This window comes from Pleurodeles waltl, chromosome 8 (assembly GCF_031143425.1).
Source record: "Pleurodeles waltl isolate 20211129_DDA chromosome 8, aPleWal1.hap1.20221129, whole genome shotgun sequence".
NCBI lineage: Eukaryota > Metazoa > Chordata > Amphibia > Caudata > Salamandridae > Pleurodeles > Pleurodeles waltl.
This window is the reverse complement of record NC_090447.1, coordinates 49646376-49671821: the sequence shown is the minus strand read 5'-3', so window position 1 is coordinate 49671821 and position 25446 is coordinate 49646376. Positions and strand designations below refer to the sequence as shown.

General features: G+C 57.7%; 1 protein-coding gene across 2 annotated transcripts in view; it reads right to left on the bottom strand.

Moving 5' to 3' along the window:
* Window positions 1-23802, bottom strand: part of FHIP1B (FHF complex subunit HOOK interacting protein 1B) — a 355560-nt gene extending 331758 nt beyond the window's left edge. Inside the window, exon 1 of one of the 2 annotated variants that reach the window (XM_069203674.1) lies at window positions 23642-23802. The gene's annotated coding sequence lies outside the window, so the exon portion shown is untranslated. Of the gene's footprint in view, window positions 1-23624 lie in introns of both variants that reach the window. The other variant, XM_069203676.1, reaches the window with a different exon arrangement.
* Window positions 23803-25446: the final 1644 nt, after the last annotated feature.

The window sequence follows — 25446 nt, the reverse complement described above, 5'->3', positions numbered from 1 at the left end:
GAGGGACTGTGGCTGTATTGGCGCACTGAGGTATACCCAAGATGCAGTACTGATGAGTGCAGTGCTAACAGGTGCAGTGTTGTAGAGAGCAATGCTAAGTTATGTAGTGCTTGACCTAACACAGCCCGAGTGTGCACAGCTGTCAGTTAAAGGTGCAGTGCGGGAGAGAGTTGTAGACAAGGCAGCACTAAAAAAGCAGTGCACAATGGATGAGGTAGTCTAGGGTGTTGCAGTGTAGTGCAGCACTGGAACGGGTAGTTCTAGCAGTGACAAATGCAGTAACGAAACGGGAAGTACCGACCAGAGCAGTGGTGGATTTGGAAGTGCTCCAGATGGCAGGCTGGATGAAACAGGGTTGACATATCAAGATACAGCACTCAAGGGAGTAGCTAGTGGTGGCAGATGCAGCATAGGAGCAGGGTTGGTAGTAGAAGATAGAGAGCGAAGTGCTGCAAAAGCTACAAAATGAAGTGCTAGGCGATAGGGAGCAGCGTTTGCAGTGGAAGATGCAACATTGTTGGTGCAGTATTAAGGAAATAGTGTTGTAGAGCGCAATGCTGAAGTTTGTTGAAGGCAGCAGTGCTGCACCATGAATTGATTAGATGACAATGCTGAACAGAGCACAGCTAGGTTGTGCAGCGTCAAAGGTGACAGGAGCGAATGGAGCAGGCCGCCAGTACAAAAAGTGGAGAACAGTGTTAAGTGCTACAGTGATCCAGACATCAGTGTTATGGCATTTAGGGCTAAAGAGAGCAGTGCACGATGGCGCAGTGCTGTAGAGAACAGTGTCAAGTGATGCAGAGATCAGCGTTCGGTGCTGTAGAGAGCAGTGTTGGATGGTATAAACCACAAGGGGCAGAAGCAGCAGTTCTAAGTGGTGGTGCAGTGCTGTACACGTCAGCGTCAATTGGTTCAGTGTCAGTGCTGTAAAGATCATGTAGAGGCACACTGCCGTTGAGTAGTGCTGGGTGCAGCACTGCCATAGATCGCAGTGCTAGGTGTACTGTGAAAAGCAGTACTATGAGAACGTGCTGTACTGTATTCAGGGATGTGGAATTCCTATCGCCCGACGCCCGGGACATCTTGTTTGGGGTCAAGGGCAACAAGTTTTTATGTTTACTTTGTCCTTGGGACAAGTAGGCCCAACCCCCTGCAGCACAAACCCTTTGGCTGCCTGTTTACAGAGAGTGGAACTCTCAGCAGTTGAGGTAATGTGTTTCCAAAAGAAAATGCTGTTCGAACTTGTATTTATGGTTCACTATTTGAAAGCCTTCATTAGTAGGGTGAGTGTTGTAAATAAATGTTTTAAGGTCACACTTCACTACTGACGTTGGTTCAAGTACAAAAAAAAAAACGTGTATACACATGTTTGAAAAGTTTAGGCTATGATGCTAAGTATAATGCTCCCAGAATGCTCTATGATTATATGCAAATGAAGTGTCATTTAGTAAAATGTGTTGATGCATGCTAGTATTTCCCAAAAATATTTCTAATGGAAAATCAGTGTAACCATTTTCAACACGATTATGGGAAGCATGAAAATAAACAAACACTGACAAAGCCAACTGATCTGACATATTTTTATGAGTCTTTTAGTTTCATCAATGCGTGTCTTGTTTTGACATGACTTTTGTAACACTTTATTGTTGTGGGAGCTACCAGGCCCTCAACATTGTAACAAACACTGGCAAACCCCCCCCAAAATGTTTTTGAACTCTAAAAGCACATGTTGCCACCAGCGGCATAGCAAAGGCCCCGCAGCCCCCCTCCAGGGGGCCCCTTCAGCACAGCACCTGCACTGAGTGAGTCTGGAGAGGGCTCCATGTTCTTTACAAAGGGCACCCTCCAGTTTCGTTACGTCACTGATTGCCACTGTAGTTCCTGACACTGAATAAAACTACTTTGTGTGGCAATATGCTCCTTGTGGAAGAGCAGAATGCGATCACTCACAGTGAAGCCGGCCGAAAGAGAGAGAAATAGAAGTTTAATAAAAACAAAATGTCTTTAACACTAGACCTAATTAGGGACCAAGACCCACATGTAGGTAGCTTTTTGCATGTCGCAAACAGCGACTTTCGCTGTTTGCAACATGCAAAAAGCACATTGCAATGCACAAACCCAGTTTTGCGATTCGGTATCCTGGTTACCGAATCGCAAAACGGGTTTGCGACTTGCAATTAGTAAGGGGTGTTCCCTTCCTAATTGCGACTCGCAGTGCAATGTAGGATTGTTTTGTGACCGCGAACGCAGGTGCAAACCAATCGCAGTTTGCACCCATTTCAAATGGGTGCTAACACTTTCGCAAAAGGAAAGGGATCCCCATGGGACCCCTTCCCCATTGTGAATGTCACAGTAAACATTTTTTCAGAGCAGGCAGTGGTCCTGTGGACCACTGCCTGCTCTGAAAAAATGAAACGAAAACGTTTCATTTTTCGTTTTTGTTATGCATCTCGTTTTGCTTTAAGGAAAACGGGCTGCATTACAAAAAAAAAAAAAATGCTTTATTGAAAAGCAGTCACAGACATGGTGGTCTGCTGTCTCCAGCAGGCCACCATCCCTGTGAGTGCCGCCATTCGCGAGGGGGTCGCAAATTGCGACCCACCTCATGATTATTCATGAGGTGGGCATTTGCGAAGCCCTTGCGAATCACAGATGGTGTCAGGGACACCATCCTACATTCGGATATGCGACTCGCAATTTGCAGGTCGCAAATCTGAACCTACCTACATGTGGCCCCAAATTCTTAAAGAAAGTCACAAAAGTGCACCCATGGTATGTCGTACCCCTATAAAATATTTGTGAACTGTATTTTAGCATGGGTAAATACGATGTGTAGATTTGCTCATGTAAAAATCTATTGAGCATTTGCAAGTTCAATTTCCCTCCAGCCACTTTCTTCTCAACCCTGGAAGAAGTTCTAATTCTGCCATTGTCAGGAGTAAATGTCCAACCTTTCTTATTATGGGAAAATATTAGAGAGAAGCTGGTAAAAATCTTTAAAACATGCAGGTTAGTAGGTTTGCAGACTCAAAGGCGTTCCAGCCCTGGAACTATTGCTTACTGTTTCCTCCAGCCCCAGTATGCAGATCTGCAGAAAGGTGGCAAAATAAGGAAATTGCTACAGTAGGGATTGAAACTGCAAGTATTCAAGTCCTACTATGGTAGTAGCCCTGGCATAATCAGAGAGGCTATTATCAGAGAACTTACATAATGAGATTGCTGCCATAATTTGTCGCCACACTACATGGCACCAAAGGGACAAGTAGATCTTTTTACAGGACAAGTAGATTTGAGAAGCAACCTGTCCACTGGACAAGTAGATATTTTAATAAATTCCACACCCCTGGTATTTATTGGGGGTTCAGGTCTCTACAGATCAGTGTTAAGTGGCTCGTCATCAGAGATGTTGAGAGTTCTATTAGATGGTTCGGAGTTGTAGTGAGCAGTGCTTGGTGGTGCAGCGCTGCCGAGCATTGCTACGTGGTGCAGTATTGGAGAGAGCAGTGTTAGGTGGCCCAATGCTATACAGATCAGTGTTGTAGAGTGCAGCGATAGATGGCACAGTGCTTGTTGTGAGGATCCAGGAGGGAGCAGATACACAGTGTGCTAGTGAAGTGTTGTAACAATCAGCATACGGTAGTTTAAGTATTGATACTGTAGAGATTCGCAGTCAGTGGTTCATTGATGTAGAAAGCGGTGCAGTGTTGTAAAGATCAGTGTTGGGTATTGGCGCTAGGGTAAGCAGTGCTACAGAGAGCAGTGTTAGGTGTATCAATGCTAATCTTTGCAATGCTGCTGAGATCAGTGCTCAGTGATGAAGTGCTGTTGAAAGTAGTGGTGGGGTGCTGTAGAGCTCAGTTTAAGTTGTGTTTGGTGCAGAGTAGTTGTTGGTTTTGTGCTGTAGTTAGCAGTAGAGTAGTGTGTAGAGAGCAGCTGTCATAAAAACCCTTTTAGATGGCCACATGGCAAGCAAGAGTTAACTGGGCCAAGCCTTGGGGCCTGAGGCTTTTTACATCTTATGTTCCAGGGCCAAGCCTACTATGGATACCGAGCAACTGGGCCAAGTACCCCTTCAGCATTTGACTGTCAGGGTTAGCATGGTCAGAGCAGTCCAAGGCTCCCTCGCTCCCTGGGGGTAAGATACAGGGTGGTTAAAATGGGTATAGAACTCAAAATATGCACAGCAGCAGCAACAAATGATTGTCCAGCCAAATACTAACTTTTATGAAAACGAGAAGCATTTTATCTTACAGACCGCTATCACCACAAAGATAAATACGGCATTCACACACAACTACACAGTCCCCCTGAGGTCAGTGCTTTGCACGTAGTTCTTGCTTTACACTCCATCCACGATCTACCGAGAGAGGTTATTCCCCCTTCATTGTAGGCAACATACAGGGTAAGCCCCAACAGTAGTCCAAGTCTCAAAAGACCACTCCCATTTTATAATGAAGAAACGTGTTCCAGCACAAAGGCGGTATCTAGCAAGCATGCCCCCACATGGTCGATTTGGCCCCAATTAACTCCTACCTGCACCTGCAGGATTGGAGCACCTGGTGTTCCTGACAACGTCCCCTCTGCGGGCGCTGGAGCGGCATAGGCTGGTTCAGGTGAGTTCACTGACCAGACAGGCTGCACTCGGCAGTCCCCAAGTTCTTCATACGCGGTTGTGCTCCTGAAGCAACCAGAGGTTCCACACAGCTCATGTTGATAGGGTAAAGTCTTTCAGTCTGTCCCTCGAAGGGGAGGAGGTGATGCAAAGTTCCTGATACTGCTCCTGTGTCCTGATGCAGGTGCATGAGGGGATCCCACAAAGGCCTCCCTCCTCTGGCAACATTTCTAGTCAGGTTGTAATTCTTGCTACTTCCACTGACCCACTGTGGCATATGGAGCCACCACACATCTGCTATACATGGTCACCGAACCCATCGGCACAGCAGATACAGCATACAGGGTCGCCAGCTCCTCACTTCGGTGGGGCTACGGGACCACTATACATAGCAATCCATCCACGGCAGTCCCTCCTGGCATACGGGGTCACTGAATCCTCACTGCACATGGGCTCCAGGGCAATTGGCACATAGATAGGAGCAGTTCACTTTCCAACAGCCCTTGCTGGCATACAGGGTCGCCAATGCCTCACTGCACACAGGCTCCCACAAAAAACTGCACACAAATATCCCCAGCTCACTTCACAGTGGCCCTGCCCTGGCATCAGCAGGTTACCAACTTCGTCATGCACACAGGCAATGACCTGACCGACACAGCAGTCATTCCTCACACCAGGAATCCACTTGCCAGGATTACCCACTAGACCTTGCTCTCTACAACGCTCTCTTCGACCTCAAAGGGAACCCTAGTTCCGGCAAGCATGCAGGTGCTGGTGTTCCAGGCTCCAAGGCAGATGGTCTTGGATTCCCTGGGTGATGTCCTCTAATCCAGCAGCGACATCAATAGGCCCCAGCCACCACTCTTGGTCACAGGCAGAAATCTTGCAGGTTGCTTGTCAGTTGACATTTCTGGGGTCTCAAGGTCACCTTATAGTCCATTTCCAGACAAAAATCTGTTATTGGAGTCTGAATCTTTGATGTTTATGTTGGTGGTCTGCTTCCTTGTGAAGTGCCCACTCCTTTCCCCTTGCTTCCTCTTCAAAGTAGTCTATCATTGTAGGAGCATATCCAAATCGGATAGGCCATGGGAGTGACTGGAGTTCACACTTGCATGTCAGCCACAGTGATATGTATACCAAAAGGTTAACTCAGGCCTAGATGCACTCTTTGTGATTCCCTTATCAGCCCCATCGCCTCCCTGAAATGTGACAGGCCCTTTCTAATGGCCTCTCTCTGTACCAAAAAGCACCCTTTGAAGAATACAGGGGGAACCTGGCTCTCCCCTCTCCAGTGTGTCCCACCAAGCTTTTAGGAATGCATGAATACTCAAATGTGTCTGGGGAGAATTCCAGTACCACCTCATGTTTCACCATAAAGGCTGGGTCTCCAAAAACAAAACCCACAGTATTCTATTTATTGTACGATCCACAGGTACAATATGCCCAACATGTATTTAATATACGCACACTGAACAGCACAGTATCCTTCCTGCACCATACAAAGACATGCATGCATTTAAAAGGCATGTTCTAGACAGTGCTATACCCTTCATGTATTGTACCACTCACAGGCACACATACATCCAGCGCATGTATTTACATGTATTTACGATACACAAACTGCATAGCACTACATCCATCATGTATTGTACCACTCAAGGACACACATACACCCAGCGCACATACACCAACCCAGTGCTGAACAGCACTTCACAACAACCCACTGTAGGCCAAGGGGTGAGTCAAGCACTAAGCAACGGACCTTTGAATGAGTGAGCCTGTAGGCTTCACTCCGGTGACACATGCTGACAAGGACCAGGTTACTCCTAAACAGCATCTTGCCCACTACCATGCTCGTGCTGCTTAACCCATTGTAAAGGCAATAGTCTTTCACCACTATGAAAGCGCTATGGGTGCTCCCCTCCCGATCCAACAAGAACGCAGACCGCGAGACAGGACTATGTTATGGTGCACATGCATGATCCATGGTTGTCTATGACAATAACAAAATCAACACTAGGGATCCAGACAACAGTCCACCTGGGGAACCGAGGGCATGGGTGCACGTCCATTACCATGAGGAGGACTTTTCATTCCAACAGAAATGTTAGGTGGCGGAGCGATAGTTGGCCAGAGTTGTAAAGAGAAGTAATAGGTGTTGCAACGCTGTAAAGAGCAAGGCTATTTGGTGTGTGTGCTTGAGGTGACAGTGAGGGAAAGATCAATGTTAGGTGCTTCCTTGTCAGCACTGTAGGAAGCAGCGCTGTAGCCGGGCCAGGTTTAGAGGTGCTGCAGAGAGTAGCAGTGAGTGGAGCAGTGATGTAAAGATCAATGTACAGAGCAGTGCTTGGTGCGACAGGGAAGGAAGGAGCAGTGCTTGATACTACGGTGCTGTAAGGAGTAGTAATTGAGGTGACGGTGCAGGAGGGAGCAGTGCTATAGACAGCGGCGGTGGAGGGCACGTGCAGGAGGGAGCAGTGCTATAGACAGCAGTGGCTGCGGGGACGGTGCAGGAGGGAGCAGTGCTATAGACAGCAGTGGTCGAGGGGACCGTGCAGGAGGAAGCAGTGCTGTATACAGCAGTGGCTGAGGGGGCGGTGCAGGAGGGAAGAGAGCTGAACAGAGCAGTGGTCGAGGGGATGGTGCAGGAGGGAGCAGTGCTGTACAGAGCAGTGGCTGAGGGGACGGTGCAGAAGGAAGCAGTGCTGTACAGAGCAGTTGCTGAGGGGATGGTGCATGATGGAGCAGTGCTATAGACAGCAGTGCTGGAGGGGACGGTGCAGTGCTGGTACTGCAGTTAGCAGTGCTGTAGACGGCAGTGAGTGAGGAGAGGGTGCAGAGGAGCAGTGCTAGGCGCAGCTGTGGTGCTGTAGTGGGTAAGGAGAGGGTGCAGAGGAGCAGTGCTAGGTGCAGTTGTGGTGCTGCAGTGGGTAAGGAGAGGGTGCAGAGGAGCAGTGGTGGCGCTGCAGTGGGTAAGGAGAGGGTCCAGAAGAGCAGTGGTGGTGCGGCAGTGGCTCAGGAGAGAGTGCAGAGGAGCAGTGCTAGATGCAGTTATGGTGCTGCAGTGGGTAAGGAGAGGGTGCAGAGGAGCAGTGCTAGGTGCAGAGATGGTGCTGCAGTGGGTACCGAGGGGGTGCAGAGGAGCAGTGCTAGGTGCAGTGTTGGTGCTGCAGTGGGTAGGAAGAGGGTGCAGAGGAGCAGTGGTGGTGCTGCAGTGGGTAAGGAGAGGGTGCAGAGGAGCAGTGGTGGAGCAGTGGTGGTGCTGCAGTGGGTAAGGAGAGGATAAGGAGGAGCAATGCTAGGTGCAGTGGTGGTGCTGCAGGAGGTAAGGAGAAGGTGCAGAGGAGCAGTGGTGGTGCTGTAGTGGGTAAGGAGAGGGTGCACAAGAGCAGTGCTAGGTGCAGTGGTGGTGCTGCAGTAGGTAAGGAGAGGGTGCAGAGAAACAGTGGTAGGTGCAGTGGTGCTGCAGGGGGTAAGGAGAGGGTTCAGTGGTGCTGCAGGAGTTAAGGAGAGGGTGCAGAGGAGCAGTGGCGCAGCAGGGGGTAAGGAGAGGACGCAGTGGTGGTGCTGCAGTGGGTATGGAGAGGGCACAGAGGGGCAGTGCTAGGTGCAGTGGTGCTGCAGGGGTAAGGAGAGGGAGCAGAGGAGCAGTGCTAGGTGCAGTGGTGCTGGGGGGTAAGGAGAGGGTGCAGTGGTGCTGCAGTGGGTAAGAAGAGGGCACAGAGGAGCAGTGGTGGTGCTGCAGTGGGTAAGGAGAGAGCGCAGAGGAGCAGTGGTGGTGCTGCAGTGGGTAAGGAGAGGTTGCAGAGGAGCAGTGCCAGGTGCAGTGGTGGTGCTGCAGTGGGTAAGGAGAGGGTGCAGAGGAGCAGTGCCAGGTGCAGTGGTGGTGCTGCAGTGGGTAAAGAGAGGGCACAGAGGAGCAGTGGTTGTGCTGCAGTGAGTAAGGAGAGGTTGCGGTGGTGCAGTGGTGGTGCTGCAGTGGGTAAGGAGAGGGTAAGGAGGAGCAGTGCTAGGTGCAGTGGTGGTGCTGCAGTGGGTAAGGATAGGGTGCACAGGAGCAGTGGTGGTGCTGCAGTGGGTAAGGAGAGGGTGCACACTAGGAGTGCTAGGTGCAGTGGTGCTGCAGGGGTAAGGAGAGGGTGCAGTGGTGCTGCAGTGGGTAAGAAGAGGGCACAGAGGAGCAGTGGTGGTGCTGCAGTGGGTAAGGAGAGGTTGCAGAGGAGCAGTGGTGGCGCTGCAGTGGGTAAGGAGAGGGTCCAGAAGAGCAGTGGTGGTGCGGCAGTGGCTCAGGAGAGAGTGCAGAGGAGCAGTGCTAGATGCAGTTGTGGTGCTGCAGTGGGTAAGGAGAGGGTGCAGAGGAGCAGTGCTAGGTGCAGAGGTGGTGCTGCAGTGGGTAAGGAGAGAGCACAGAGGAGCAGTGGTGGTGCTGCAGTGGGTAAGGAGAGGTTGCAGAGGAGCAGTGCCAGGTGCAGTGGTGGAGCTGCAGTGGGTAAGGAGAGGGTGCAGAGGTGCAGTGGTGGTGCTGCAGTGGGTAAAGAGAGGGCACAGAGTAGCAGTGGTGGTGCTGCAGTGAGTAAGGAGAGGTTGCAGAGGTGGTGCTGCAGTGGGTAAGGAGAGGGTAAGGAGGAGCAGTGCTAGGTGCAGTGGTGGTGCTGCAGTGGGTAAGGAGAGGGTGCACACGAGGAGTGCTAGGTGCAGTGGTGCTGCAGGGGTAAGAAGAGGGTGCAGAGGAGCAGTGCAGTGGTGCTGTGGGGGTAAGAAGAGGGTGCAGTGGTGCTGCAGTGGGTAAGAAGAGGGCACAGAGGAGCAGTGGTGGTGCTGCAGTGGGTAAGGAGAGGTTGCAGAGGAGCAGTGCCAGGTGCAGTGGTGGTGCTGCAGTGGGTAAGGAAAGGGTGCAGAGGAGCAGTGCTAGGTGCAGTGGTGGTGCTGCAGTGGGTAAAGAGGGCACAAAGGAGCAGTGGTGGTGCTGCAGTGGGTAAGGAGAGGGTAAGGAGGAGCAGTGCTAGGTGCAGTGCTGCTGCAGTGGGTAAGGAGAGGGTGCAGTGGGTAAGGAGAGGGTGCAGAGGAGCAGTGCTAGGTGCAGTGGTGTTGCTGCACTGGGTAAGGAGGGGATGCAGAGGAGCGGTGCGGTGGTGGTGCTGCAGTGGATGAGGAGAGGGCGCAGAGGGGCAGTGCTAGGTGCAGTGGTGCTATGGGGGTAAGGAGAGGGTGCAATGGTGCTGCAGTGGGTAAGGGGAGGGTGCACAGGAGCAGTGGTGGTGCTGCAGTGGGTAAGGAGAGGGCACAGAGGAGCAGTGGTGGTGCTGCAGTGGGTAAGGAGAGGTTGCAGAGGAGCAGTGCCAGGTGCAGTGGTGGTGCTGCAGTGGGTAAGGAGAGGGTGTAGAGGAGCAGTGCTAGGTGCAGTGGGTAAAGAGAGAGCACAGAGGAGCAGTGGTGGTGCTGCAGTGGGTAAGGAGGAGCAGTGCTAGGTGCAGTTCTGCTGCAGTGGGTAAGGAGAGGGTGCAGTGGGTAAGGAGAGGGTGCAGTGGGTAAGGAGAGGGTGCAGAGGAGCAGTGCTAGGTGCAGTGGTGGTGCTGCACTGGGTAAGGAGGGGATGCAGAGGAGCGGTGCGGTGGTGGTGCTGCAGTGGATGAGGAGAGGGCGCAGAGGGGCAGTGCTAGGTGCAGTGGTGCTATGGGGGTAAGGAGAGGGTGCAGTGGTGCTGCAGTGGGTAAGGAGAGGGTGCACAGGAGCAGTGGTGGTGCTGCAGTGGGTAAGGAGAGGGTGCACAGGAGCAGTGCTAGGTGCAGTGGTGGTGCTGCAGTGGGTAAGGAGAGGGTGCACAGGAGCAGTGGTGGTGCTGCAGGGGGTAAGGAGAGGGTGCAGAGGGGCAGTGCTAGGTGCAGTGGTGCTGCAGGGGGTAAGGAGAGGGTGCACAGGAGCAGTGCTAGGTGCAGTGGTGGTGCTGCAGTGGGTAAGGAGAGGGTGCACAGGAGCAGTGGTGGTGCTGCAGTGGGTAAGGAGAGGGTGCACAGGAGCAGTGCTAGGTGCAGTGGTGGTGCTGCAGTGGGTAAGGAGAGGGTGCACAGGAGCAGTGCTAGGTGCAGTGGTGCTGCAGGGGGTAAGGAGAGGGTGCACAGGAGCAGTGGTGGTGCTGCAGGGGGTAAGGAGAGGGTGCACAGGAGCAGTGCTAGGTGCAGTGGTGGTGCTGCAGTGGGTAAGGAGAGGGTGCACAGGGGCAGTGCTAGGTGCAGTGGTGCTGCAGGGGGTAAGGAGAGGGTGCAGAGGGGCAGTGCTAGGTGCAGTGGTGCTGCAGGGGGTGAGGAGAGCGTGCAGAGGGGCAGTGCTAGGTGCAGTGGTGCTGCAGGGGGTGAGGAGAGGGTGCAGAGGGGCAGTGCTAGGTGCAGTGGTGCTGCAGGGGGTGAGGAGAGGGTGCAGAGGGGCAGTGCTAGGTGCAGTGGTGCTGCAGGAGGTAAGGAGGAGGGGCAGTGCTAGGTGCAGTGGTGGTGCTGCAGTGGGTAAGGAGAGGGTGCACATGAGCAGTGGTGGTGCTGCAGGGGGTAAGGAGAGGGTGCAGAGGGGCAGTGCTAGGTGCAGTGGTGCTGCAGGAGGTAAGGAGGAGGGGCAGTGCTAGGTGCAGTGGTGGTGCTGCAGTGGGTAAGGAGAGGGTGCACAGGAGCAGTGGTGGTGCTGCAGTGGGTAAGGAGAGGGTGCAGTGGGTAAGGAGAGGATGCAGTGGGTAAGGAGAGGGTGCAGAGGAGTAGTGCTAGGTGCAGTGGTGGTGCTGCAGTGGGTAAGGAGAGGGTGGACAGGAGCAGTGGTGGTGCTGCAGGGGGGAAGGAGAGGGTGCAGAGGGGCAGGGCTAGGTGCAGTGGTGCTGCAGGGGGTAAGGAGAGGGTGCAGAGGGGCAGTGCTAGGTGCAGTGGTGCTGCAGGGGGTAAGGATAGGGTGCACAGGAGCAGTGGTGGTGCTGCAGTGGGTAAGGAGAGGGTGCACAGGAGCAGTGCTAGGTGCAGTGGTGGTGCTGCAGTGGGTAAGGAGAGGGTGCAGAGGGGCAGTGCTAGGTGCAGTGGTGCTGCAAGGGGTAAGGAGAGGGTGCAGAGGGGCAGTGCTAGGTGCAGTGGTGCTGCAGCGGGTAAGGAGAGGGTGCAGAGGGGCAGTGCTAGGTGCAGTGGTGCTGCAGGGGGTAAGGAGAGGGTGCAGAGAGGCAGTGCTAGGTGCAGTGGTGCTGCAGGGGGTAAGGAGAGGCTGCACAGGAGCAGTGCTAGGTGCAGTGGTGGTGCTGCAGTGGGTAAGGAGAGGGTGCACAGGAGCAGTGGTGGTTCTGCAGTGGGTAAGGAGAGGGTGCACAGGAGCAGTGCTAGGTGCAGTGGTGGTGCTGCAGTGGGTAAGGAGAGGGTGCACAGGAGCAGTGCTAGGTGCAGTGGTGCTGCAGGGGGTAAGGAGAGGGTGCACAGGAGCAGTGGTGGTGCTGCAGGGGGTAAGGAGAGGGTGCACAGGAGCAGTGCTAGGTGCAGTGGTGGTGCTGCAGTGGGTAAGGAGAGGGTGCACAGGGGCAGTGCTAGGTGCAGTGGTGCTGCAGGGGGTAAGGAGAGGATGCAGAGGGGCAGTGCTAGGTGCAGTGGTGCTGCAGGGGGTAAGGAGAGGGTGCAGAGGGGCAGTGCTAGGTGCAGTGGTGCTGCAGGGGGTAAGGAGAGGGTGCAGAGGGGCAGTGCTAGGTGCAGTGGTGCTGCAGGGGGTAAGGAGAGGGTGCAGAGGGGCAGTGCTAGGTGCAGTGGTGCTGCAGGGGGTAAGGAGAGGGTGCACAGGAGCAGTGCTATGTGCAGTGGTGGTGCTGCAGTGGGTAAGGAGAGGGTGCACAGGAGCAGTGGTGGTGCTGCAGTGGGTAAGGAGAGGGTGCACAGGAGCAGTGCTAGGTGCAGTGGTGGTGCTGCAGTGGGTAAGGAGAGGGTGCACAGGAGCAGTGCTAGGTGCAGTGGTGCTGCAGGGGGTAAGGAGAGGGTGCACAGGAGCAGTGGTGGTGCTGCAGGGGGTAAGGAGAGGGTGCACAGGAGCAGTGCTAGGTGCAGTGGTGGTGCTGCAGTGGGTAAGGAGAGGGTGCACAGGGGCAGTGCTAGGTGCAGTGGTGCTGCAGGGGGTAAGGAGAGGGTGCAGAGGGGCAGTGCTAGGTGCAGTGGTGCTGCAGGGGGTGAGGAGAGCGTGCAGAGGGGCAGTGCTAGGTGCAGTGGTGCTGCAGGGGGTGAGGAGAGGGTGCAGAGGGGCAGTGCTAGGTGCAGTGGTGCTGCAGGGGGTGAGGAGAGGGTGCAGAGGGGCAGTGCTAGGTGCAGTGGTGCTGCAGGGGGTAAGGAGAGGGTGCAGAGGGGCATTGCTAGGTGCAGTGGTGCTGCAGGGGGTAAGAAGAGGGTGCAGAGGGGCAGTGCTAGGTGCAGTGGTGCTGCAGGGGGTAAGGAGAGGGTGCAGAGGGGCAGTGCTAGGTGCAGTGGTGCTGCAGGGGGTAAGGAGAGGGTGCAGAGGGGCAGTGCTAGGTGCAGTGGTGCTGCAGGGGGTAAGGAGAGCGTGCAGAGGGGCAGTGCTAGGTGCAGTGGTGCTGCAGGGGGTAAGGAGAGGGTGCAGAGGGGCAGTGCTAGGTGCAGTGGTGCTGCAGAGGGGCAGTGCTAGGTGCAGTGGTGCTGCAGAGGGGCAGTGCTAGGTGCAGTGGTGCTGCAGGGGGTAAGGAGAGGGAGCAGAGGGGCAGTGCTAGGTGCAGTGGTGCTGCAGGGGGTAAGGAGAGGGTGCAGAGGGGCAGTGCTAGGTGCAGTGGTGCTGCAGGGGGTAAGGAGAGGGTGCAGAGGGGCAGTGCTAGGTGCAGTGGTGCTGCAGGGGGTAGGGAGGGGGCAGAGGGGCAGTGCTAGGTGCAGTGGTGCTGCAGGGGGTAAGGAGAGGGTGCAGAGGGGCAGTGCTAGGTGCAGTGGTGCTGCAGGGGGTAAGGAGAGGGTGCACAGGAGCAGTGGTGGTGCTGCAGTGGGTAAGGAGAGGGTGGACAGGAGCAGTGGTGGTGCTGCAGGGGGTAAGGAGAGGGTGCAGAGGGGCAGTGCTAGGTGCAGTGGTGCTGCAGTGGGTAAGGAGAGGATGCAGTGGGTAAGGAGAGGGTGCAGAGGAGTAGTGCTAGGTGCAGTGGTGGTGCTGCAGTGGGTAAGGAGAGGGTGCACAGGAGCAGTGGTGGTGCTGCAGGGGGTAAGGAGAGGGTGCAGAGGGGCAGTGCTAGGTGCAGTGGTGCTGCAGGAGGTAAGGAGGGGGCGCAGAGGGGCAGTGCTAGGTGCAGTGGTGGTGCTGCAGTGGGTAAGGAGAGGGTGCAGTGGGTAAGGTGAGGATGCAGTGGGTAAGGAGAGGGTGCAGAGGAGTAGTGCTAGGTGCAGTGGTGGTGCTGCAGTGGGTAAGGAGAGGGTGGACAGGAGCAGTGGTGGTGCTGCAGGGGGGAAGGAGAGGGTGCAGAGGGGCAGTGCTAGGTGCAGTGGTGCTGCAGGGGGTAAGGAGAGGGTGCAGAGGGGCAGTGCTAGGTGCAGTGATGCTGCAGGGGGTAAGGAGAGGGTGCACAGGAGCAGTGGTGGTGCTGCAGTGGGTAAGGAGAGGGTGCACAGGAGCAGTGCTAGGTGCAGTGGTGCTGCAGGGGGTAAGGAGAGGGTGCAGAGGGGCAGTGCTAGGTGCAGTGGTGCTGCAGAGGGGCAGTGCTAGGTGCAGTGGTGCTGCAGGGGGTAAGGAGAGGGAGCAGAGGGAGCAGAGGGGCAGTGCTAGCTGCAGTGGTGCTGCAGGGGGTAAGGAGAGGGTGCAGAGGGGCAGTGCTAGGTGCAGTGGTGCTGCAGGGGGTAAGGAGAGGGTGCAGAGGGGCAGTGCTAGGTGCAGTGGTGCTGCAGGGGGTAGGGAGGGGGCAGAGGGGCAGTGCTAGGTGCAGTGGTGCTGCAGGGGGTAAGGAGAGGGTGCAGAGGGGCAGTGCTAGGTGCAGTGGTGCTGCAGGGGGTAAGGAGAGGGTGCACAGGAGCAGCGGTGGTGCTGCAGTGGGTAAGGAGAGGGTGGACAGGAGCAGTGGTGGTGCTGCAGGGGGTAAGGAGAGGGTGCAGAGGGGCAGTGCTAGGTGCAGTGGTGCTGCAGGGGGTAAGGAGAGGGTGCAGAGGGGCAGTGCTAGGTGCAGTGGTGCTGCAGTGGGTAAGGAGAGGATGCAGTGGGTAAAGAGAGGGTGCAGAGGAGTAGTGCTAGGTGCAGTGGTGGTGCTGCAGTGGGTAAGGAGAGGGTGCACAGGAGCAGTGGTGGTGCTGCAGGGGGTAAGGAGAGGGTGCAGAGGGGCAGTGCTAGGTGCAGTGGTGCTGCAGGAGGTAAGGAGGGGGCGCAGAGGGGCAGTGCTAGGTGCAGTGGTGGTGCTGCAGTGGGTAAGGAGAGGGTGCACAGGAGCAGTGGTGGTGCTGCAGTGGGTAAGGAGAGGGTGCAGTGGGTAAGGAGAGGATGCAGTGGGTAAGGAGAGGGTGCAGAGGAGTAGTGCTAGGAGCAGTGGTGGTGCTGCAGTGGGTAAGGAGAGGGTGGACCAGGAGCAGTGGTGGTGCTGCAGGGGAGAAGGAGAGGGTGCAGAGGGGCAGTGCTAGGTGCAGTGGTGCTGCAGGGGGTAAGGAGAGGGTGCAGAGGGGCAGTGCTAGGTGCAGTGGTGCTGCAGGGGGTAAGGAGAGGGTGCAGAGGGGCAGTGCTAGGTGCAGTGGTGCTGCAGGGGGTAGGGAGGGGGCAGAGGGGCAGTGCTAGGTGCAGTGGTGCTGCAGGGGGTAAGGAGATGGTGCAGAGGGGCAGTGCTAGGTGCAGTGGTGCTGCAGGGGGTAAGGAGAGGGTGCACAGGAGCAGTGGTGGTGCTGCAGTGGGTAAGGAGAGGGTGGACAGGAGCAGTGGTGGTGCTGCAGGGGGTAAGGAGAGGGTGCAGAGGGGCAGTGCTAGGTGCAGTGGTGCTGCAGGGGGTAAGGAGAGGGTGCAGAGGGGCAGTGCTAGGTGCAGTGGTGCTGCAGTGGGTAAGGAGAGGATGCAGTGGGTAAAGAGAGGGTGCAGAGGAGTAGTGCTAGGTGCAGTGGTGGTGCTGCAGTGGGTAAGGAGAGGGTGCACAGGAGCAGTGGTGGTGCTGCAGGGGGTAAGGAGAGGGTGCAGAGGGGCAGTGCTAGGTGCAGTGGTGCTGCAGGGGGTAAGGAGAGGGTGGACAGGAGCAGTGGTGGTGCTGCAGGGGGTAAGGAGAGGGTGCACAGGGGCAGTGCTAGGTGCAGTGGTGCTGCAGGAGGTAAGGAGGGGGCGCAGAGGGGCAGTGCTAGGTGCAGTGGTGGTGCTGCAGTGGGTAAGGAGAGGGTGCACAGGAGCAGTGGTGGTGCTGCAGTGGGTAAGGAGAGGGTGCAGTGGGTAAGGAGAGGATGCAGTGGGTAAGGAGAGGGTGCAGAGGAGTAGTGCTAGGTGCAGTGGTGGTGCTGCAGTGGGTAAGGAGAGGGTGGACAGGAGCAGTGGTGGTGCTGCAGGGGGGAAGGAGAGGGTGCAGAGGGGCAGTGCTAGGTGCAGTGGTGCTGCAGGGGGTAAGGAGAGGGTGCAGAGGGGCAGTGCTAGGTGCAGTGGTGCTGCAGGGGGTAAGGAGAGGGTGCAGAGGGGCAGTGCTAGGTGCAGTGGTGCTGCAGTGGGTAAGGAGAGGATGCAGTGGGTAAAGAGAGGGTGCAGAGGAGTAGTGCTAGGTGCAGTGGTGGTGCTGCAGTGGGTAAGGAGAGGGTGGACAGGAGCAGTGGTGGTGCTGCAGGGGGTAAGGAGAGGGTGCAGAGGAGCAGTGCTAGGTGCAGTGGTGGTGCTGCAGTGGGTAAGGAGAGGGTGCACAGGAGCAGTGGTGGTGCTGCAGGGGGTAAGGAGAGGGTGCAGAGGGGCAGTGCTAGGTGCAGTGGTGCTGCAGGAGGTAAGGAGGGGGCGCAGAGTGGCAGTGCTAGGTGCAGTGGTGGTGCTGCAGTGGGTAAGGAGAGGGTGCACAGGAGCAGTGGTGGTGCTGCTGTGGGTAAGGAGAGGGTGCAGTGGGTAAGGAGAGGATGCAGTGGGTAAGGAGAGGGTGCAGAGGAGTAGTGCTAGGTGCAGTGGTGGTGCTGCAGTGGGTAAGGAGAGGGTGCACAGGAGCAGTGGTGGTGCTGCAGGGGGTAAGGAGAGGGTGCAGAGGGGCAGTGCTAGGTGCAGTGGTGCTGCAGGGGGTAAGGAGAGGGTGGACAGGAGCAGTGGTGGTGCTGCAGGGGGTAAGGAGAGGGTGCACAGGAGCAGTGGTGGTGCTGCAGGGGGTAAGGAGAGGGTGCAGAGGGGCAGTGCTAGGTGCAGTGGTGCTGCAGGAGGTAAGGAGGGGGCGCAGAGGGGCAGTGCTAGGTGCAGTGGTGGTGCTGCAGTGGGTAAGGAGAGGGTGCACAGGAGCAGTGGTGGTGCTGCTGTGGGTAAGGAGAGGGTGCAGTGGGTAAGGAGAGGATGCAGTGGGTAAGGAGAGGGTGCAGAGGAGTAGTGCTAGGTGCAGTGGTGGTGCTGCAGTGGGTAAGGAGAGGGTGCACAGGAGCAGTGGTGGTGCTGCAGGGGGTAAGGAGAGGGTGCAGAGGGGCAGTGCTAGGTGCAGTGGTGCTGCAGGGGGTAAGGAGAGGGTGGACAGGAGCAGTGGTGGTGCTGCAGGGGGTAAGGAGAGGGTGCAGAGGGGCAGTGCTAGGTGCAGTGGTGCTGCAGGGGGTAAGGAGAGGGTGCAGAGGGGCAGTGCTAGGTGCAGTGGTGCTGCAGTGGGTAAGGAGAGGATGCAGTGGGTAAGGAGAGGGTGCAGAGGAGTAGTGCTAGGTGCAGTGGTGGTGCTGCAGTGGGTAAGGAGAGGGTGGACAGGAGCAGTGGTGGTGCTGCAGGGGGTAAGGAGAGGGTGCAGAGGAGCAGTGCTAGGTGCAGTGGTGGTGCTGCAGTGGGTAAGGAGAGGGTGCACAGGAGCAGTGGTGGTGCAGCAGGGGGTAAGGAGAGGGTGCAGAGGGGCAGTGCTAGGTGCAGTGGTGCTGCAGGAGGTAAGGAGGGGGCGCAGAGGGGCAGTGCTAGGTGCAGTGGTGGTGCTGCAGTGGGTAAGGAGAGGGTGCACAGGAGCAGTGGTGGTGCTGCTGTGGGTAAGGAGAGGGTGCAGTGGGTAAGGAGAGGATGCAGTGGGTAAGGAGAGGGTGCAGAGGAGTAGTGCTAGGTGCAGTGGTGGTGCTGCAGTGGGTAAGGAGAGGGTGCACAGGAGCAGTGGTGGTGCTGCAGGGGGTAAGGAGAGGGTGCAGAGGGGCAGTGCTAGGTGCAGTGGTGCTGCAGGGGGTAAGGAGAGGGTGGACAGGAGCAGTGGTGGTGCTGCAGGGGGTAAGGAGAGGGTGCACAGGAGCAGTGGTGGTGCTGCAGGGGGTAAGGAGAGGGTGCAGAGGGGCAGTGCTAGGTGCAGTGGTGCTGCAGGAGGTAAGGAGGGGGCGCAGAGGGGCAGTGCTAGGTGCAGTGGTGGTGCTGCAGTGGGTAAGGAGAGGGTGCACAGGAGCAGTGGTGGTGCTGCTGTGGGTAAGGAGAGGGTGCAGTGGGTAAGGAGAGGATGCAGTGGGTAAGGAGAGGGTGCAGAGGAGTAGTGCTAGGTGCAGTGGTGGTGCTGCAGTGGGTAAGGAGAGGGTGCACAGGAGCAGTGGTGGTGCTGCAGGGGGTAAGGAGAGGGTGCAGAGGGGCAGTGCTAGGTGCAGTGGTGCTGCAGGGGGTAAGGAGAGGGTGGACAGGAGCAGTGGTGGTGCTGCAGGGGGTAAGGAGAGGGTGCAGAGGGGCAGTGCTAGGTGCAGTGGTGCTGCAGGGGGTAAGGAGAGGGTGCAGAGGGGCAGTGCTAGGTGCAGTGGTGCTGCAGTGGGTAAGGAGAGGATGCAGTGGGTAAGGAGAGGGTGCAGAGGAGTAGTGCTAGGTGCAGTGGTGGTGCTGCAGTGGGTAAGGAGAGGGTGCACATGAGCAGTGGTGGTGCTGCAGGGGGTAAGGAGAGGGTGCAGAGGGGCAGTGCTAGGTGCAGTGGTGCTGCAGGAGGTAAGGAGGAGGGGCAGTGCTAGGTGCAGTGGTGGTGCTGCAGTGGGTAAGGAGAGGGTGCACAGGAGCAGTGGTGGTGCTGCAGTGGGTAAGGAGAGGGTGCAGTGGGAAAGGAGAGGATGCAGTGGGTAAGGAGAGGGTGCAGAGGAGTAGTGCTAGGTGCAGTGGTGGTGCTGCAGTGGGTAAGGAGAGGGTGGACAGGAGCAGTGGTGGTGCTGCAGGGGGGAAGGAGAGGGTGCAGAGGGGCAGGGCTAGGTGCAGTGGTGCTGCAGGGGGTAAGGAGAGGGTGCAGAGGGGCAGTGCTAGGTGCAGTGGTGCTGCAGGGGGTAAGGAGAGGGTGCACAGGAGCAGTGGTGGTGCTGCAGTGGGTAAGGAGAGGGTGCACAGGAGCAGTGCTAGGTGCAGTGGTGCTGCAGGGGGTAAGGAGAGGGTGCAGAGGGGCAGTGCTAGGTGCAGTGGTGCTGCAGAGGGGCAGTGCTAGGTGCAGTGGTGCTGCAGGAGGTAAGGAGAGGGAGCAGAGGGGCAGTGCTAGGTGCAGTGGTGCTGCAGGGGGTAAGGAGAGGGTGCAGAGGGGCAGTGCTAGGTGCAGTGGTGCTGCAGGGGGTAAGGAGAGGGTGCAGAGGGGCAGTGCTAGGTGCAGTGGTGCTGCAGGGGGTAGGGAGGGGGCAGAGGGGCAGTGCTAGGTGCAGTGGTGCTGCAGGGGGTAAGGAGAGGGTGCAGAGGGGCAGTGCTAGGTGCAGTGGTGCTGCAGGGGGTAAGGAGAGGGTGCACAGGAGCAGTGGTGGTGCTGCAGTGGGTAAGGAGAGGGTGGACAGGAGCAGTGGTGGTGCTGCAGGGGGTAAGGAGAGGGTGCAGAGGGGCAGTGCTAGGTGCAGTGGTGCTGCAGGGGGTAAGGAGAGGGTGCAGAGGGGCAGTGCTAGGTGCAGTGGTGCTGCAGTGGGTAAGGAGAGGATGCAGTGGGTAAAGAGAGGGTGCAGAGGAGTAGTGCTAGGTGCAGTGGTGGTGCTGCAGTGGGTAAGGAGAGGGTGCACAGGAGCAGTGGTGGTGCTGCAGGGGGTAAGGAGAGGGTGCAGAGGGGCAGTGCTAGGTGCAGTGGTGCTGCAGGAGGTAAGGAGGGGGCGCAGAGGGGCAGTGCTAGGTGCAGTGGTGGTGCTGCAGTGGGTAAGGAGAGGGTGCACAGGAGCAGTGGTGGTGCTGCAGTGGGTAAGGAGAGGGTGCAGTGGGTAAGGAGAGGATGCAGTGGGTAAGGAGAGGGTGCAGAGGAGTAGTGCTAGGTGCAGTGGTGGTGCTGCAGTGGGTAAGGAGAGGGTGGACAGGAGCAGTGGTGGTGCTGCAGGGGGGAAGGAGAGGGTGCAGAGGGGCAGTGCTAGGTGCAGTGGTGCTGCAGGAGGTAAGGAGGGGGCGCAGAGGGGCAGTGCTAGGTGCAGTGGTGGTGCTGCAGTGGGTAAGGAGAGGGTGCACAGGAGCAGTGGTGGTGCTGCAGTGGGTAAGGAGAGGGTGCAGTGGGTAAGGAGAGGATGCAGTGGGTAAGGAGAGGGTGCAGAGGAGTAGTGCTAGGTGCAGTGGTGGTGCTGCAGTGGGTAAGGAGAGGGTGGACAGGAGCAGTGGTGGTGCTGCAGGGGGGAAGGAGAGGGTGCAGAGGGGCAGTGCTAGGTGCAGTGGTGCTGCAGTGGGTAAGGAGAGGATGCAGTGGGTAAAGAGGGTGCAGAGGAGTAGTGCTAGGTGCAGTGGTGGTGCTGCAGTGGGTAAGGAGAGGGTGCAGTGGGTAAGGAGAGGATGCAGTGGGTAAGGAGAGGGTGCAGAGGAGTAGTGCTAGGTGCAGTGGTGGTGCTGCAGTGGGTAAGGAGAGGGTGCACAGGAGCAGTGGTGGTGCTGCAGGGGGTAAGGAGAGGGTGCAGAGGGGCAGTGCTAGATGCAGTGGTGCTGCAGGGGGTAAGGAGAGGGTGCAGAGGGGCAGTGCTAGGTGCAGTGGTGGTGCTGCAGTGGGTAAGGAGAGGGTGCACAGGAGCAGTGGTGGTGCTGAGTGGGTAAGGAGAGGGTGCAGTGGGTAAGGAGAGGATGCAGTGGGTAAGGAGAGGGTGCAGAGGAGTAGTGCTAGGTGCAGTGGTGGTGCTGCAGTGGGTAAGGAGAGGGTGCACAGGAGCAGTGGTGGTGCTGCAGTGGGTAAGGAGAGGGTGGACAGGAGCAGTGGTGGTGCTGCAGGGGGTAAGGAGAGGGTGCAGAGGGGCAGTGCTAGGTGCAGTGGTGCTGCAGGGGGTAAGGAGAGGGTGCAGAGGGGCAGTGCTAGGTGCAGTGGTGCTGCAGTGGGTAAGGAGAGGATGCAGTGGGTAAAGAGAGGGTGCAGAGGAGTAGTGCTAGGTGCAGTGGTGGTGCTGCAGTGGGTAAGGAGAGGGTGCACAGGAGCAGTGGTGGTGCTGCAGGGGGTAAGGAGAGGGTGCAGAGGGGCAGTGCTAGGTGCAGTGGTGCTGCAGGAGGTAAGGAGGGGGCGCAGAGGGGCAGTGCTAGGTGCAGTGGTGGTGCTGCAGTGGGTAAGGAGAGGGTGCACAGGAGCAGTGGTGGTGCTGCAGTGGGTAAGGAGAGGATGCAGTGGGTAAGGAGAGGGTGCAGAGGAGTAGTGCTAGGTGCAGTGGTGGTGCTGCAGTGGGTAAGGAGAGGGTGGACAGGAGCAGTGGTGGTGCTGCAGGGGGGAAGGAGAGGGTGCAGAGGGGCAGTGCTAGGTGCAGTGGTGCTGCAGGGGGTAAGGAGGGGGCGCAGAGGGGCAGTGCTAGGTGCAGTGGTGGTGCTGCAGTGGGTAAGGAGAGGGTGCACAGGAGCAGTGGTGGTGCTGCAGGGGGTAAGGAGAGGGTGCAGTGGGTAAGGTGAGGATGCAGTGGGTAAGGAGAGGGTGCAGAGGAGTAGTGCTAGGTGCAGTGGTGGTGCTGCAGTGGGTAAGGAGAGGGTGGACAGGAGCAGTGGTGGTGCTGCAGGGGGGAAGGAGAGGGTGCAGAGGGGCAGGGCTAGGTGCAGTGGTGCTGCAGGGGGTAAGGAGAGGGTGCAGAGGGGCAGTGCTAGGTGCAGTGGTGCTGCAGGGGGTAAGGAGAGGGTGCAGAGGGGCAGTGCTAGGTGCAGTGGTGCTGCAGGGGGGAAGGAGAGGGTGCAGAGGGGCAGTGCTAGGTGCAGTGGTGCTGCAGGGGGTAAGGAGAGGGTGCAGAGGGGCAGTGCTAGGTGCAGTGGTGCTGCAGGGGGGAAGGAGAGGGTGCAGAGGGGCAGTGCTAGGTGCAGTGGTGCTGCAGGGGGTAGGGAGGGGGCAGAGGGGCAGTGCTAGGTGCAGTGGTGCTGCAGGGGGTAAGGAGAGGGTGCAGAGGGGCAGTGCTAGGTGCAGTGGTGCTGCAGGAGGTAAGGAGAGGGAGCAGAGGGGCAGTGCTAGGTGCAGTGGTGCTGCAGGGGGTAAGGAGAGGGTGCAGAGGGGCAGTGCTAGGTGCAGTGGTGCTGCAGGGGGGAAGGAGAGGGTGCAGAGGGGCAGTGCTAGGTGCAGTGGTGCTGCAGGGGGTAGGGAGGGGGCAGAGGGGCAGTGCTAGGTGCAGTGGTGCTGCAGGGGGTAAGGAGAGGGTGCAGAGGAGTAGTGCTAGGTGCAGTGGTGGTGCTGCAGTGGGTAAGGAGAGGGTGGACAGGAGCAGTGGTGGTGCTGCAGGGGGGAAGGAGAGGGTGCAGAGGGGCAGGGCTAGGTGCAGTGGTGCTGCAGGGGGTAAGGAGAGGGTGCAGAGGGGCAGTGCTAGGTGCAGTGGTGGTGCTGCAGTGGGTAAGGAGAGGGTGCACAGGAGCAGTGGTGGTGCTGCAGTGGGTAAGGAGAGGGTGCAGTGGGTAAGGAGAGGATGCAGTGGGTAAGGAGAGGGTGCAGAGGAGTAGTGCTAGGTGCAGTGGTGGTGCTGCAGTGGGTAAGGAGAGGGTGGACAGGAGCAGTGGTGGTGCTGCAGGGGGGAAGGAGAGGGTGCAGAGGGGCAGTGCTAGGTGCAGTGGTGCTGCAGGAGGTAAGGAGGAGGGGCAGTGCTAGGTGCAGTGGTGGTGCTGCAGTGGGTAAGGAGAGGGTGCACAGGAGCAGTGGTGGTGCTGCTGTGGGTAAGGAGAGGGTGCAGTGGGTAAGGAGAGGATGCAGTGGGTAAGGAGAGGGTGCAGAGGAGTAGTGCTAGGTGCAGTGGTGGTGCTGCAGTGGGTAAGGAGAGGGTGCACAGGAGCAGTGGTGGTGCTGCAGGGGGTAAGGAGAGGGTGCAGAGGGGCAGTGCTAGGTGCAGTGGTGCTGCAGGGGGTAAGGAGAGGGTGGACAGGAGCAGTGGTGGTGCTGCAGGGGGTAAGGAGAGGGTGCACAGGAGCAGTGGTGGTGCTGCAGGGGGTAAGGAGAGGGTGCAGAGGGGCAGTGCTAGGTGCAGTGGTGCTGCAGGAGGTAAGGAGGGGGCGCAGAGGGGCAGTGCTAGGTGCAGTGGTGGTGCTGCAGTGGGTAAGGAGAGGGTGCACAGGAGCAGTGGTGGTGCTGCAGTGGGTAAGGAGAGGGTGCAGTGGTTAAGGAGAGGATGCAGTGGGTAAGGAGAGGGTGCAGAGGAGTAGTGCTAGGTGCAGTGGTGGTGCTGCAGTGGGTAAGGAGAGGGTGGACAGGAGCAGTGGTGGTGCTGCAGGGGGGAAGGAGAGGGTGCAGAGGGGCAGTGCTAGGTGCAGTGGTGCTGCAGGGGGGAAGGAGAGGGTGCAGAGGGGCAGTGCTAGGTGCAGTGGTGCTGCAGGGGGTAAGGAGTGGCTGCAGGGGGTAGGGAGGGGGCGCACCACAGAGCAGTGCTAGACGCTGCCGCGCGGCAGAGGGCAGCGCTAGGCGCTAGGCGCTGCGTTGCTAGGCGCTCCGCCAGCCGCTGACAGCCCCGGAGGGGGCAGAGCTGTCAGCGGAGGGCAGGGCCGGGCGGGGCAGCGCCGGCCGCTCCGCGGGGGGTGCTGGTGTCAAGGGCGGAGCTGCATGGGCGACACTCACAGGCTGTCCACGCTCACCTGGCCCCGCTGCTCGCCGTGTGTCCCCGGAGACGCTGCGCCCAGCGGAGGGTGTGCTCCGTCCCCCTCGCTCCCGTCATCAAGGGCCCGCATCGGCCGCTCCCACCGCATCACACCCCGGCAGCCTCCCCGCCGTCCTTCGCCATCTTGGCCCCAGGCAATCTCTGCCCTCCAGGGGCGTGGCCACGCACGTGACGTCACGTCGCCAGGTGCGTAGGGGTGGAGACGAAGGCCGAGAGGGAGAAAGCACAGCCCGCTCTCCTCTGTACCCCGGGGGTACTGGGTAGGGCACGGCGTCCTGGGGGCACTTGTTTGTGCATTTAAAGTCCCTTTGTGGGACTGAACTGCACGGACTTAGGCAGCTGGGTCCGCTGCTTGTATTGCAACAATTTGGACACATTCTCCACATCCCCGCCAAGAGATCCGACTCAGGCGGGAGACTTCCGAATTTTGTAGCAGAAAATGCGTTTAATGTAATTTTGCTGGCTCTCTCCGAGGTTGACGCTGCTTCAATAGAAGTCACTGGGGAAAATACATTTCCACATTTTGTGTTTCAAAACCTCCCAATTTCCTGATCTAAAACATTGGCATATATGCACGGTGCATGTTTTACAAAGGCTGCCTTTTATTGTCGCTTATATTTTTACAATATGGGGGAACAATTAATGTTTTTAAAAACGTTGTTTAAACAAAAGTTTTTTGCTGGCTTTTTTAGTGCAGTTTTATACAGCGCAAACTTGACCTAAAGGTATTGGAGCATGTTACATAAGCACCAGTTATGTTACATACACAACAGGTAAAATGAAAGGTCGTGAATGAGTCTCCTATAGGAGTGAGCGAGTCCACGGACGTCATTTAGGGGTCACCAGGGGTCGCAGCTGTTGCCTTTTGCAACCCCTAAGACTTCCTTTGCAACCCCTGGCTTCAGAGATGGCAAAGTCAGAGCCCTGAGCACAGTGGCAGCTCATATTTAAAAAAATGCGTGTGTGTTTACGTGAGAGAGTGTGTGTATGTGTGTGTAAGCACGTGTGTGAGAGTGAAATTTAAGGACCAAGGACTTGTGTTGGGCATGCAATGTTACTTCCGCTGTCCCTGGCATTTTGGTGAATTGACACTAACAAGCGAGCCACTGAAAGATTGAACCAGGCTCGAGCCTGAACCCTGGCTCAGCTTGAGGTCCTGTTGGAACCTCAAGCCCATAATGAGCTGAGTTTACATATGGCTTCTCCTTCCCTTCCTCTATCAGTTATGTGGTGTTACTGCCGTAGCTGCTGACTGTGAAACTCGGGAACACAGTTTGAGTCTTGGCATTGGCTCAACATCCTGTGATTCTAGGCAAATCACTTTGGCGGTCATTATGACCCTGGCGGTCTCTGGACCACCAGGGTCACGGTCGCTGTCGGACCGCCACCAGAGTGGCGGTCCAGCCGCGACATTATGACCGTGGCGCAGCCGCCATGGTCATACCGCCAATACCACCAGGCTGCCGCCAGCCTGGTGGTCCCGGCGATTGTAATCCGCCAGGGCAGCGCTGTGCCCTGGGGATTACGAGTCCCCCATCCGCTTGCCTGTCCATGGCGGTAAATACTGCCATGGAAAGGCTGGTGGTATGGGGGACTCGGCGGGCTCCTAGGGGCCCCTGCACTGCCCATGCACTTGGCATGGGCAGTGCAGGGGCCCCCATGCACAGCCCCATCGTGCATTTCACTGCCCGAATTACGGGCAGTGAAATGCGCGATGGGTGCTGCTGCACCCGACGCACCTCAACATTGCCGCCGGCTTGATTACGTGCTGGCTTCAATGTT